General features: G+C 41.8%; 1 protein-coding gene across 3 annotated transcripts in view; it reads left to right on the plus strand.

Moving 5' to 3' along the window:
• The window catches only part of Vkorc1l1 (vitamin K epoxide reductase complex subunit 1 like 1), a 46,543-nt gene that overhangs the window by 24,912 nt on the left and 9,177 nt on the right, over positions 1–12,454 (plus strand). The window lies entirely within an intron of this gene.

Below are 12,454 nucleotides of genomic sequence, written 5' to 3' on the forward strand. Positions count from 1 at the left end.
TTCACAAGATGTGCTGTCTTCTTTTCTTTTCAAGACAGGGTTTCTCTGCATAGCCCTGACTAACCTGGAACTCACTCTGGAGACCAGGCTCGCCTCCAACTCACAGAGATCTTCCTGCCTCTGCCTCCTGAGTGCTGGGATTAAAGGTGTGTGCCACTGCTGCCCAACTGGCAAGATTTGCTTTTTATGTCTGATGTTTTTTAAAGAGATTTCACTTTGTGTTTCCTAAACTGGCCTTGAATTTGTTGGCTCAATCCCTGATCCCACCTCAGCCTCCCAAATGCCTAGGACTATAGACATAGTTGAAATTCTTTCATCTCTAAAGTCTTTTCTCAGATTACTCAGTTACTGTCTCACTTCATGATGATCTACAGATAGGAAAATGTCCTAAAATCATTCATTTCATTTTCTGAGACTTATTAAAACATTTTTCAAGTATAAATGTTTTTTCTGTGTAAATATATGTGAATACCTGGTGCCTGCAGAGGCCAGAAGAAGGTATCAGATCCCCTAAAACTGCAGTATAGGCAGTTGTAAGCCACCTGACATAGGTATTGGAAATCAAACTTGGATCCTCTGCAAGAACAATATGCACTCTTTTATTTTTTTATTTTTCCAGACAGGGTTTCTCTGTGTAGTTTTGGTGCCTGTCCTGGATCTCACTTGGTAGCCCAGGCTGGCCTCACAAGAGATCCACCTGGCTCTGCCTCCCGAGTGCTGGGAATAAAGGCATGTGCCACCACCACTGCCCGGCTCAGAATGCACTCTTAACTACATCTTTCCAGCCCCATAGCCTGAATTTTTCTGGTAAGGAGCTAGAAGGAATTTTATAAAAAATGGAAATTTAGGATTTTGTTTTGGAGTAATAGGGAATTTTCATTCATGAGTAAAAATAAATTAGAACTGGGTTGGGTGGCACACACTTGTAATCCCAACTGTAGAGAGGCTGAAGCAGGAGGACTGCTGTGAGAGTTTAAGGGCAAATTGCACCACATTATTAGTTTGAGCCCGACTGGACTAGCAAGGCCCCGCCTCAGCCTCCTACCCCCAAGAGGAAGATTACCAAGAAGTGCTTAATGTAAGATAGAAGACTTGGTACGAAGTACATTCTCATTCATATTCATACCCCAACACCTCCAGTAATGCTTAGTAGAGTTCCTATGTAGGTGTGAGTGTAAAATTGAACTGATGTGTTTACTCACAGTAAATGCTTTGAAGGAGAGTGGGAGTAACAGAGAAGTGCTCCACCCTAAGTCTCAGTCTAGGTAGATGACTTTCTGAGGTCTCAATGTTCCCTACCTTAAACGTAAAATTCATCATTCAAGCCAGCTTTTGATTTCCTTCCTCATGCCTGAAAACTTACTCATAGTGGCAATATTTCTGATAGCCTTTTCCTGGTAGTTAGTTTGGAAGAGCCTGTAGACCTGCTTTCTCTCTCAGCAGAGGCCTCAGTAGACCTCCTGGCATTTAATTACTTGCAAATGCCACCAAATAAACACTACTATTGTTTTGTCTTACTCTCTAAGAAAAAGATTTTGTTATTTTCTATTTATCTATCTGTCTGTCTGTCTGTCTATCCGAGACAGGGTTTCTCTTTGTAGACCTGGCTGTTCTGGAACTCACTCTGTAGATCAGGCTGGCCTCAAACTCAGAGATCTGCCTGCCTCTGCTTCCCGAGTGCAGGGATTACACGCTTACACCACTGGGGCAGGAGAGATGGCTGAGCAGTTAAGAGAACTGGCTGCTCTTCCAGAGAACCCAGGTTCAGTTCCCAGCACCCACATGGCAGTTCACAACTGTAACTTTAGTTCCAGGGGATCTGATAACCTTCACACCAATGCACATAAAATAAAGTTAAAAAACAAACAAACAAATAAATAACAAACAAAAACCATCACCACCACACGGCTGGAAGATCTCATATTTTCACTGTTGCTAGCTGGGCTAACCATCCTCAGACCTTTGAGCTGGATGTTTAATTGTTGTTTGAATTAAAATGTACTTAAACTGTGGGGAGTCTAGGCTTAACAGAACATTCTGGTATTTCTAAAGACAGTTTGTTATTTCTTAGTCTGACATAGTTAGGTTTTGTTTAGGGGAGGATTGGGAAGGTGGCTCCATTTGCAAAGTGCTTGCTACAGAAGTGGCTGGGTGAGGCATGTCTATAAACCCAGCACTGGGAAGGATTCCTGGGACTTGCTAGTCATCCAGTCTAGCCAATCTGAGCTCCAGGTTCAGTGAAAGACTCTGTCTCCAAAAAATAAAGGTAGAGAAGTCATGGAGGAAGACAACTCACATCAACCTCTAGCCTCCACATGCACATAAAGGTTTCAGTTATTTCAGAGTTTTCTACCAGTCTCTTCTTAACAATCTCTGGACAGGATGCTAGATTAACAGGAACCACCATGCCCTGGTTCTGGCTTTTATTACTTAGCTGTGGAAACAGGGAAGCTGTGTGTGAGATCCGATAATTTGTTGGTTTGTGAAAGCTGAACTACTTACTCCACATGTTAATATTGACGTGGTTAAAAATATCTTCCTATGTACTTCAAATTTCTTTTAAGTATTAAAATTTTAAATTACTTGAAGTATTAACAGAATCTCAAAGCAACAGTAACTTTGCTCAAAGTAACAGTAACTTCAAAGCAACTTGTAACTTCCTAAGGCTAGCCTAGTTTTCCCAGTGGTGAAGACTTTGTAAAATTCCCAATTAAGGGGCTGAAGAAATGGCTCAGCAGTTAAGAGCAGAGGACACAGGTCCAGTTCCCAGCACTCACTTGTGGTTCACAGTCATCTAACTGCAGTTTTAGGGGATCCAGCACCCTCTTCTGATCCTCTCTGGCACCAGGCACACAGGTGGTGCACAGACATACATACAGGCAAAACACTCATGTACAAAAAATTAATTAAAAATTTTAATTTCCAGTCCAGAGGCTGGGTGGGGTTGGGGATGGCTCAGATGGTGTAGTGCTTGCCAGGCAAGGGTGAATTCCTGAGTTCAGTTCCCCAGCACCCACATAAAAAGGCTGCTGTAGTGGTGAGCTTTGTGATCTCAGTGCTAGGAAGTCAAAGACCAGAGAATTCCTGTGATTCTCTGACTAGCCAGCCTAACATAATCAGTGTCAGGTTCTAGTGAGATGTAGTTGGTTGTTTTTTACTCTTTACTTTTTGTTCTTTGCTCATTTGGGGGGCCCACCACCCAGCTTTCAAATAAATACACACTGAAGACTTACTCTTTCTTATGAATGTCTGGCCTTAGCTTGGCTTGTTTCTAGGCAAATTTTATTAACTTAAATTATCCCGTCTACCTTTTGCCTCTGGGCTTTTATCTTTCTCTATTCTATCTACCTTATTTTACTGCTTGCTCCGTGACTTGCTGTGTAGCTGGGTGGCTGGCCCCTGGTGTCCTCCTCCTTTTCTCATTCCGTCTTCCTTTTTGCTCTTTTTCTCCTCCTATTTATTCTCTCTGCCTGCCAGCTCCGCCTATCCTTTCTCCTGCCTTGCTATTGGCCATTCAGCGCTTTGTTAGACCAATCAGGTGATTTAGACAGGCAAAGTAACACAGCTTCACAGAGTTAAACAAATGCAACATAAAAGAATGCAACACATCTTTGTATCACTAAACAAATGTTTCACCTTATAAACAAATGGAACATATCTTAAACTAATATTTTACATCAGTGAGAGACTGCAAAAGCAAGGTGGACAGCTTTTGAGGAGTAAAATCTGATGTTGACCTCTGACCTACACACACAAGCGCATGTGTGTGCGCCTCTCAGTGTGGACACACACGAACCCACACACAAATACTAATTTCCAATCCGTTGTGAACTGATATGTTTGTAAAATGTATCACTAAAACAATGAAATCAGACATACAAAATACAAGTTCAAATAGTTTAATCAACTGACATTTCAATACTTAAGTAGAACAGGATAAGGAATTATAAAAACTGGACATAGAGTCAGATGCATAGTTATTTTGCAGTTGAAATAATAAAAAAAACTACAGGAGAGCAGTACTTTGTACTAACAAATACTATTTCATCAACAGTTAAAAGCTTTTTAAAAATAGTTTATTTTTGCGACTATAATTATATCATTTGTCCCTTCCCTTTTCTCCCTCCAAAAGTTCCCATATAGTCCTCTGGTTGATTACCTCAGAGAGGTACCACTCTTGGATGACTCCTGAACTTTGCAATGCATTAAGAATCCCCCAAAGTACAAAATCACTGTTCCAATGTTCTGTTTATAGGATTAGAAAAGACCTTGAACAGTTTGATCCTATTCAGAGCATTCATGCTGAATTTTATACAAAATGAAGTAATATATAGCTTCCAGTGCATCTTCATCTTTATATAGTAGCCAATTCATAGATTTTATGTTGAGTAATTAAAATAACTTTACATGAAAGGATTAGATTTAGTTCTGTTATATGTTCTTTAAGTAGGTCTCATTTGGTTGGAAAGTCAAGTTTAAATTTTTTGTTAAGTTTATAAGGTCAAGATAATCAATGAAAAGCATTTCTCAAAGCTGTTTTCTCTCCCCCTTGAAGTTCCCAACTTTTGTTTTCAATATTTAAAAACATTTTTCCCCTTACCTTTTTATTTTATATTGGGGGGGTGTGTGTGTTAGGAGGCACCGTGTGCCATGGCATTCATGTGGAGGTAGAAGAAGTCTTAACTTTCTGGAGTCAGTTCTCTTTCACCATGTGTGTCCTGGGAATCAAACTCAAGTTATCTGGATGGGTGGCAGTTGCCTTTACTTGTTTTGTTTATGATTCTCTAGAGGACTGTTGGATTAAATGGGATGAATATATATTACATATGTACATATGTATGTATTAAGAATTTAAGTCAGCTTGCATTAAAACAACAACCATTGACTCACACCCCAGAGGCTGAGAACCTGTTAGTTGCTCAGGTTTTTTGTTTGTTTTTATTTTGTTTTGTTGAGACCAGATCTCTCCACAGTCCTGGCTGTCCTGGAACTCATTGTTCCAGGCTGACCTCCAACTCACAGAGATCATCTGCCTCTGCCTCCTGAGTGCTGGCCTTAAGAGCGTGGACCACCACACCGGGCTTGTTCATTTTTGAGGTTGAGTGACTCAGCACCCAGAGCAGTCCTGCAGGAGCTGTCTCACACCTCAGGCTGACAGCCAAGTGGTTGCCTAGTCCACAAGGCTAGGTGCCTGAGGAGTTACAGTTTGCTGTGGGAAATCTGAAAGGTTCCTGGAGAGCCACTGGCCTTTAGTCCACGAGGGAAGCCTGGAAATACTGGTTCTGATATCAGCGAAGGAATCAGCAGCAGCAACACGGCAAATCAACTGCTTGGCAAGAGAGAAGGTCAAGCGAGCAAAAGGTGAGCAGTCACCTTCGGCCACTCCCTTTGGATCTGCACTGTTATCGTTGGGACATCTCTCAGGAGAGGCTTCCTACTCAGCTCATGATTTCTGGCCAGTTGACATCAAAACCAGCCATAATACTTGCTGAGCCATTGTGAAGGTTCCTTGTTTTCACTCTTTAAACTTGTCTGCCACTGACAAGAAAGTATTATGATCTCACTGGGTGGTGGTGGTGCAGGCCTTTAATCCCAGCACTAGGGAGGTAGAGGATGGCAGATCTCTGTGAATTTGAGGCCAGCCTGGTCTACAGAATGAGCCCAGAATAGCCAGGACAAGAAGAGAAACCCTGTCTCAAAAAACCAACCTCCTCCCACCAAAAAAAAAAAAAACCCTCAAAACACAATTCTTTTAAAGAGTATTAGGGTGCTGGAGAGATGGCTCAGCGGTTAAAGAGCACTAACTACTCTTCCATAGGCCCTGAGTTCAATTCCCAGCAACTACATGATGGCTCACAACCACCTGTAATGAGTCTAGTGCCATTCTCTGGCCAGCAAAGACACATACAGGTAGAACACTACATGAAAAATAAATATTAAAAATAAATAAATAAAGAGTATTAGGTAAAGAAAGTTAGGAGTGGAGCTCAGAAATTGAGCACTCTGAGTTCTGTCCCTAGCCCTTCCATTAAAAAAATGTGTGTGTGTGTGTTGTTTGTGCGCGTGTGTGCGATGGAGAGATGGCTCAAATGTTCTTCCCATTCCCTGAGTTCAGTTCCCAATACCAATCACATGGTGGCTAACTCCAGTTCTGAGGAATACAATGCCCTCTTCTGGCCTCCACAGGCACTGCATGTATGTGATACACAGATCAAAATACTCAAATACACATAAAATAACAAAAGATTAAAAATAAATAAATGGTGCTTACCACTGCACCTGGTAGAACTGACTTTTTAAAAATTCAGCCTCAGTGACAACCTTGGCTGTTCTGGCACAATCCGCTTTATTTTTTGAGACAGGCCTGAATTGACCAAGAAGGTTAGGGTAGCCAGCCAACAAATCCCAGGGATTTTCTTGTGCCTCCCCAGTGCTGGGATTGCAGGTTTCTGACACCATTCCCGGCTCTTTGCAGGGGTGCTGATGAACCAAACCCAGGTCCTTGTGCTTGCATAGCGAGCGCTTTACCAATTGAACTATCCCCCCTATGTACACACACATTTCAGTTTTGCTGCCTCAGCAGGCAGCACACTCTATTGTCAGCCTTCCGCCATCAGTCTTGGCACTGAGGCTGAATTTTTCTGACGATGACACTTCTTGGTCTTAATTGCTAGGATGCTTCTTCCAGCCTCCTTTGGTTTGCTGGTGTAGTATACCAGTGCTTGTTTGTCCATATGTAGATTTTATTTCTCTAGCTTAACTAGTGTTAAGTTATAAATTAAGTTGGGCATAATGGCACATGCCTGTAATCCTACCACTCAAGAGGTTGATGCAAGAAAGATTGCCATTAGTATAACAAGTACCAGGCTAGCCAAGGCTACGTAGCAAGATCCTGTCTTTGAAAAATGTATACAATTGCTAAAAAACATAAATCTGCTGGATGTGGTGATGCACTGCTTTAATCCCAGCACTTGGGAGGCAGAGGCAGGCAGAGCTCTTGAGTTTGAACTCAGTCTAGTCCACATAAAGAGTTTATGGCCAGCAAGGGCTACATAGTGAGCCCCTGTCTCAAAAACCAAACAAAAAGTACATGGTGAGGTCTTTTACTCCCAATTTGTTTTATTTCCTATATTTTTGACATCAAGAATTCCAGTAGGGCTGGGGATAGCTTAGTGAGCAGCGGGCTTGCTGTGCGAATGTGAGGAGCTGAGTTCAGATCCTTTGCACCCACATAAAGTGTTAGAGGTGAGGGATCCCTGAGAGACCTTGTCTCAAAAGATCAAATGGTGGGCCATGGTGGTGTGTGCCTGGAATCCCAGGAATCTGCCTACAAGCCTTCTAGAGGAAACTATAGTTGGGTTCTCTCCCTCTAGCACTATAATTTTGCTTTTTATGAAGACAGTAAAAACATAGAATCAAACCGTATATACCTTATATACTCACCTTAGACTTTATGCTCTGCCTCACTTCTGGAGTGTTGGGATTATAGGCTTGCTTCACCATGCTTAGCTGACTTGCTACCTGAAAAGAAAATATTAAAGCTAGGTGAGGTACCGTGCCGGTAGTCCTAGTACTTGAGTGGCTGAGGCAGGAGATTACCACTAGTTCAAAGCTATCCTAAGTGAGTTGATGCTAGTTGATGCTAGACCTCTTTTTAAAAATGAGGGCAAAGCCGTCTCTCTCCATCAGTTATTAATCTCCTTTAAAGTGTAACATAAAAATATATAGCTGTAGGTGTTTGGCAACATTCCTTTAGCAAATGAAGTATTCATAAGCATGTTCCCTTTAGTAGTTGTTAAGACATGATATCAACATTAAATTCCAAGGAAGCAGTTGTATGTAAAAGACAGTGCAGCTGGGTGGTGGCGCATGCCTTTAATTCCTGCACTTGGGAGGCAGAGGCAGGTAAATCTTTTGAGTTTGAGGCCAGCCTGGTCTACAGAGTGAGTTCCAGGACAGCTAGGGCTACACAGAGAAACCCTGTCTTGAAAAACAAACAAGACAGTGTTGTCCAAAGACAGCTTTCTGGTGGTTACGGCTGAGTAAAACTCAGCCAGGAATAGTGGCTCACACCTGCAATCATGCTTGGGAGGCTGAGGCAGAAAGATTGTCACATGTTAGGCCAGCCTGAGCTGGTTACAGAATGAGAGATCTGGTATCAAAACCTTAAAGAAAAAAAGGTAAAGTCCATAGAAATGAGTGGAATGACCTCAGATGAGTCCACAGAATGTTTCTCAGCCAGATGGTCTGTGTCTCTGTGTGTGTGTGTGTGTGTGTGTGTGTGTGTGTGTGTGTGTGTACCCAGTGCATGTGGAGGCAGGTCAGTGTTGAATGACTTCCTTGATTTCCTTTCCCTTCTTATTATTTTTTTAGTTTTTTTATTTATTTATGCGTGTTTTTGTATATACACCACAGAATTATTTGGAGGTTGGGGACAACTTGCGGTAACCATTTCTCTCCATCCACCATGTATGTGGGTTTTGAAGATTGAACTCAGGTTGTCAGGCTTGGCAGCAAGGGCCTTTACCCACTGAGCATCTGGATAGACAAGGTCTCTCACTGGTCGGGGACATCCTGATCTGGCTAGGCTGGCTAGCCAGCAAATCCCAGGTATTCACTTGCCTGTTCCCCATCCCCTGGCTGGGATTACAGATGCCATCACACCTAACATTTTACATAAGTTCTGGGGCTTGAACTTGGATCTCCTTGCTTATATAGCAAACACTTTACCAAATCAGCCATCTCCTCATCCCTTCAGCCACATTTTGATGAGACATCTCTGGCCTCCATTTCAAGGACATTAAAGGGAAAGCCACCAAATCTGGAATTAGTTGAGGAAACTTAAGAGTGTTTTAATGTTGGCCGGGTGGTGTTTTACTGAACTGTAGCATCTGAGACTATCTGAAGGCACAGGATTGACAACTGAAACAGGAACAGTTGTGCTTTGTGTAAACACAAGCATAAGTCACCAAAGTCCTCAGCCACATGTTCACCCTTCCATCTCTGATGCCATTAATTTATCAAAGGTTGTTGTTGATGTCATTATACCCTGACTGCCTCCAAATTTATCTCTAGCTTACACTGCAAGTTCATACATCTCGTTGCTTATCTGTCACCTTATGTAGATGCATAAAGGCAGTATAAACCTGGGTCCAAAGCTCAGTTTCTGATCATAGCCTTCCTAGCTCAGAAGACTTGAGCAGCTTCTCTTCCCAACTGCTCAAGTCAAAGTCCTCAGTGTTGCATCATTTCTTTGTATCATACTTCATGTATGTTCTGTGTGTGTGCACAAGCTCTGGGAGCTGCACCCTCCAAATAGCCTGGATCTAGCATATCTCAGCATTTGGCCAACATGGCTAAAATGCCTTTTTATTTTTATTATTTATTTTTGTTTGTTTGTTTATTTTGTTTTGTGTTTGGAGACAAGGTTTCTCTGTGTAACAGTCCTGGCTGTCCTGGAACTCACTTTTGTACACCAGGCTGGTCTCCAAATCACAGAGATCCGCCTGCCTCTGCCTTTCCAGTGCTGGGATTGAAGTCATGCACCACCACTCCTCGGCTTAGAATGCCTTTTTAAACAATTTTTTAAAATACTTTATTTATCTATTTATTTACTTATTTTTTTTTTTAAAACAGGTTTCCCTATTGTAGTTCTGTCTGTCTTCATGATTGCTATGTAGACCAGGCTGGCCTCAAACTCACAGAGATCTACCTGCCTCTGCCACCTGAGTGCTAGTATTAAGGACATGCATCACTATTCCTGGCTTATTTTTATTTTATTTAAAAAATTTTTTATTTTATGTGTTTTTGTGTGTATGGGTATTTTGCCTACCTGTATGTCTGTGAACTACATGCATACCTGGTGTTTGAGGAGGCCAGAAGAGGGAGTTGAGTCAGATCCTCTGACTGGAGCCATAGACAGTTGTGAGATGCTGTGTTTCACTGCAACACAAACCAGGTCCTCTGGAAGAGCAGCCAGCACTCCTAACCACTGAGCCATTTCTTCTGCCCCCAGCTTATTTTTATTTTAGTGTGTGTGTGTGTGTGTGTGTGTGTGTGTGTAGGTGTGTGTGTAGGTGTGTGTGTAGGTGTTCATGTTAGTTCAACGCTCAAGGAGGCCAGAGAAGGTGTCAGATCACCTGGAGTTTTAGTTACAAACAGTTGTGAGCCACCAGACATGGGTCTGGGATCTGAACACAGGTCCTCTTCAAGAGCAGTGTGTGCTCTTAACTGCTGAGTCGTCTTTCAGCCCTCTAGAACGATTTTGTTTTTGTTTTTTTGGACACAGAATATCGCTTTGTAGCCCAGGCTGGCCTCAGTTTCTCATCCTCCTCCTGCCTCAGCCTCTCAAGTCCTGAGATTATAGAGATGTACAACCATACCTATTTCTTTTTTTTTCACTCAATAATTATATTTATGATATTCATTAATTGAATTGATTTATTACATTCATGATATTATGTCCTGATACTACTGTCCATTTGTGGGGTTTTTCCATCACACAAAACAGAGATTCTTTACTTAGGATAATCATTGCTCTATATTCCTTTATTCTCTGTCTTGAGATAACATCTAATCTTTCTGTCTCTATAAATTTGTATATTCCATATATTTCATGTAATACAATTCTATAGTATTCATCCTTTTTTTTTTTTTTTTGGTTTTTCGAGACAGGGTTTCTCTGTGTAGCTTTGCGCCTTTCCTGGAACTCACTTGGCAGTCCAGGCTGGCCTCGAACTCACAGAGATCCACCTGCCTCTGCCTCCCTAGAGTGCTGGGATTAAAGGCGTGCGCCACCACCACCCAGCCCAATAAGCCCCTTTTAAGCCAAATGATAGCTGAGTTATACATATAAATATTGATTAGATTCTGGGATACAGAAGAGACCTATCTATTCAGAGAGCTATGTTTTACTTAAGTTCCATATCCATTTCAAAATAATCTTTTTATAATATACACTGGGGTAAAGCCAAGCATGGTATCGCACGCCTTTAATCCCAGCACTAAGGAGGCAGAGGCAAATCTTTGAGTTCAAGGCCAGCTTGGTTTATATAATGAGTTCGAGGATAGTCAGGGTTACACAGTGAGACCTTAAAAAATGTTTTAAATTATTTTCTCAGTATGTTCTATCCATACTGACTCCTTGGCTGTTCTTCACACAAGATTACTAATGGGTGTGTGTGTGTGTGCATTTTAATGGCGTGCATATACCAGTCAGAAGACAACTTGTGGGGTTGGTTCTGTCCATCATAGTAAGTCCTGAGAATTGAACTCAGGTTATCAGGCTTGGTGACAAAGGCCTTTACTCCCTGAGCTATCTCACTGGCCCTACATTTTAAAAAATGTATTATTATTATATATAGATGTGCATACATGATGTGGACAGGGATGGTGGTGGATGGCCACGGCACACATGTGGAAGTCAAAGGACAACATTGTGGAGTCAGTTCTCTCCTTCCACTTTTATGTGAGTTCCAGGGGTTGAACTCAATATCCACAACATGCAGGAAACATCGATGTGCAAGCTTGCAGCCATTCTCATTAATAACTAGGAATGGTACAGCTGGGTCCAATGGGAGGTCTATTTCTAGTTGATTATTTTTGTTGTTGTTTTGACACAGGGTCTTATTTTGTAACCCAGGCTGCCCTAGGACTCACTGTGTAGCTCAGGTTAGCCTCACACTCATGATAATTCTTCTGCTTCAGCCTCCAGAGTGCTGGAATTACAGAATGTACCCAGCCTCAGCTCCTTTTGTTGATTGCAGTCTTAGCCCCACTGCCAACCTACTGAAGCAAAATCTGCATTTTGACAAGTCCCCACGAGGTGACTTCATTTTACCAAGTGCTGACCTGGAATGTTCCACCCCATTCTTATGTGTATTTTTATTTTTATTTTTGTGGCCGTAACTAGAATGTACGTCCCATGAGGGCAGTGCTGTCTGTTGAGTGCTGTCCTTCAGTGCCCGGACTACTCAGTAAGCAGTTGATGAATGAAGAGAATACATGTGTGTAACAGGACTGGCTTTGTGGTTTGAAATGTGTAAGTCTGTGTAATAAAAATCCTCGGTAGTTCCCAGTTCCAAGATTGGGGTGGTTACTGTTTTGACATCAGTGTGAAGGGGTTTTGTTCTCTTGCTTGGGCATGAATTCCTTTAAATTAGTGTGACTCGATCGTTCATTCTCATTTTCAGATGTTTGTCTTTACAGCAAAGTTGAAGTGGTGGTTCTAGTGTACCCCACTAAACTCCGGTTATTTCCTTTTTGTGTTCAGAAAGACTGTCCTTCTGAGTTCAAGCTGAAGTCTCTTAAGGTTTTTATCCAGTTGTTAGTCTGTTTGTATTATCTTATTCAATCGTGATTTTAATAATGATTTTTTTTTTTAAAATAAGGATTCTAGGGTGGGTAATAGAGGTGGGAAAGATATTAAAGGAGATGGACAGAATGAACTCTTATA

This window comes from Peromyscus californicus, unplaced genomic scaffold, assembly GCF_007827085.1.
Source record: "Peromyscus californicus insignis strain IS unplaced genomic scaffold, ASM782708v3 Scaffold_2__1_contigs__length_46816999, whole genome shotgun sequence".
Taxonomy (NCBI): Eukaryota; Metazoa; Chordata; class Mammalia; order Rodentia; family Cricetidae; genus Peromyscus; species Peromyscus californicus.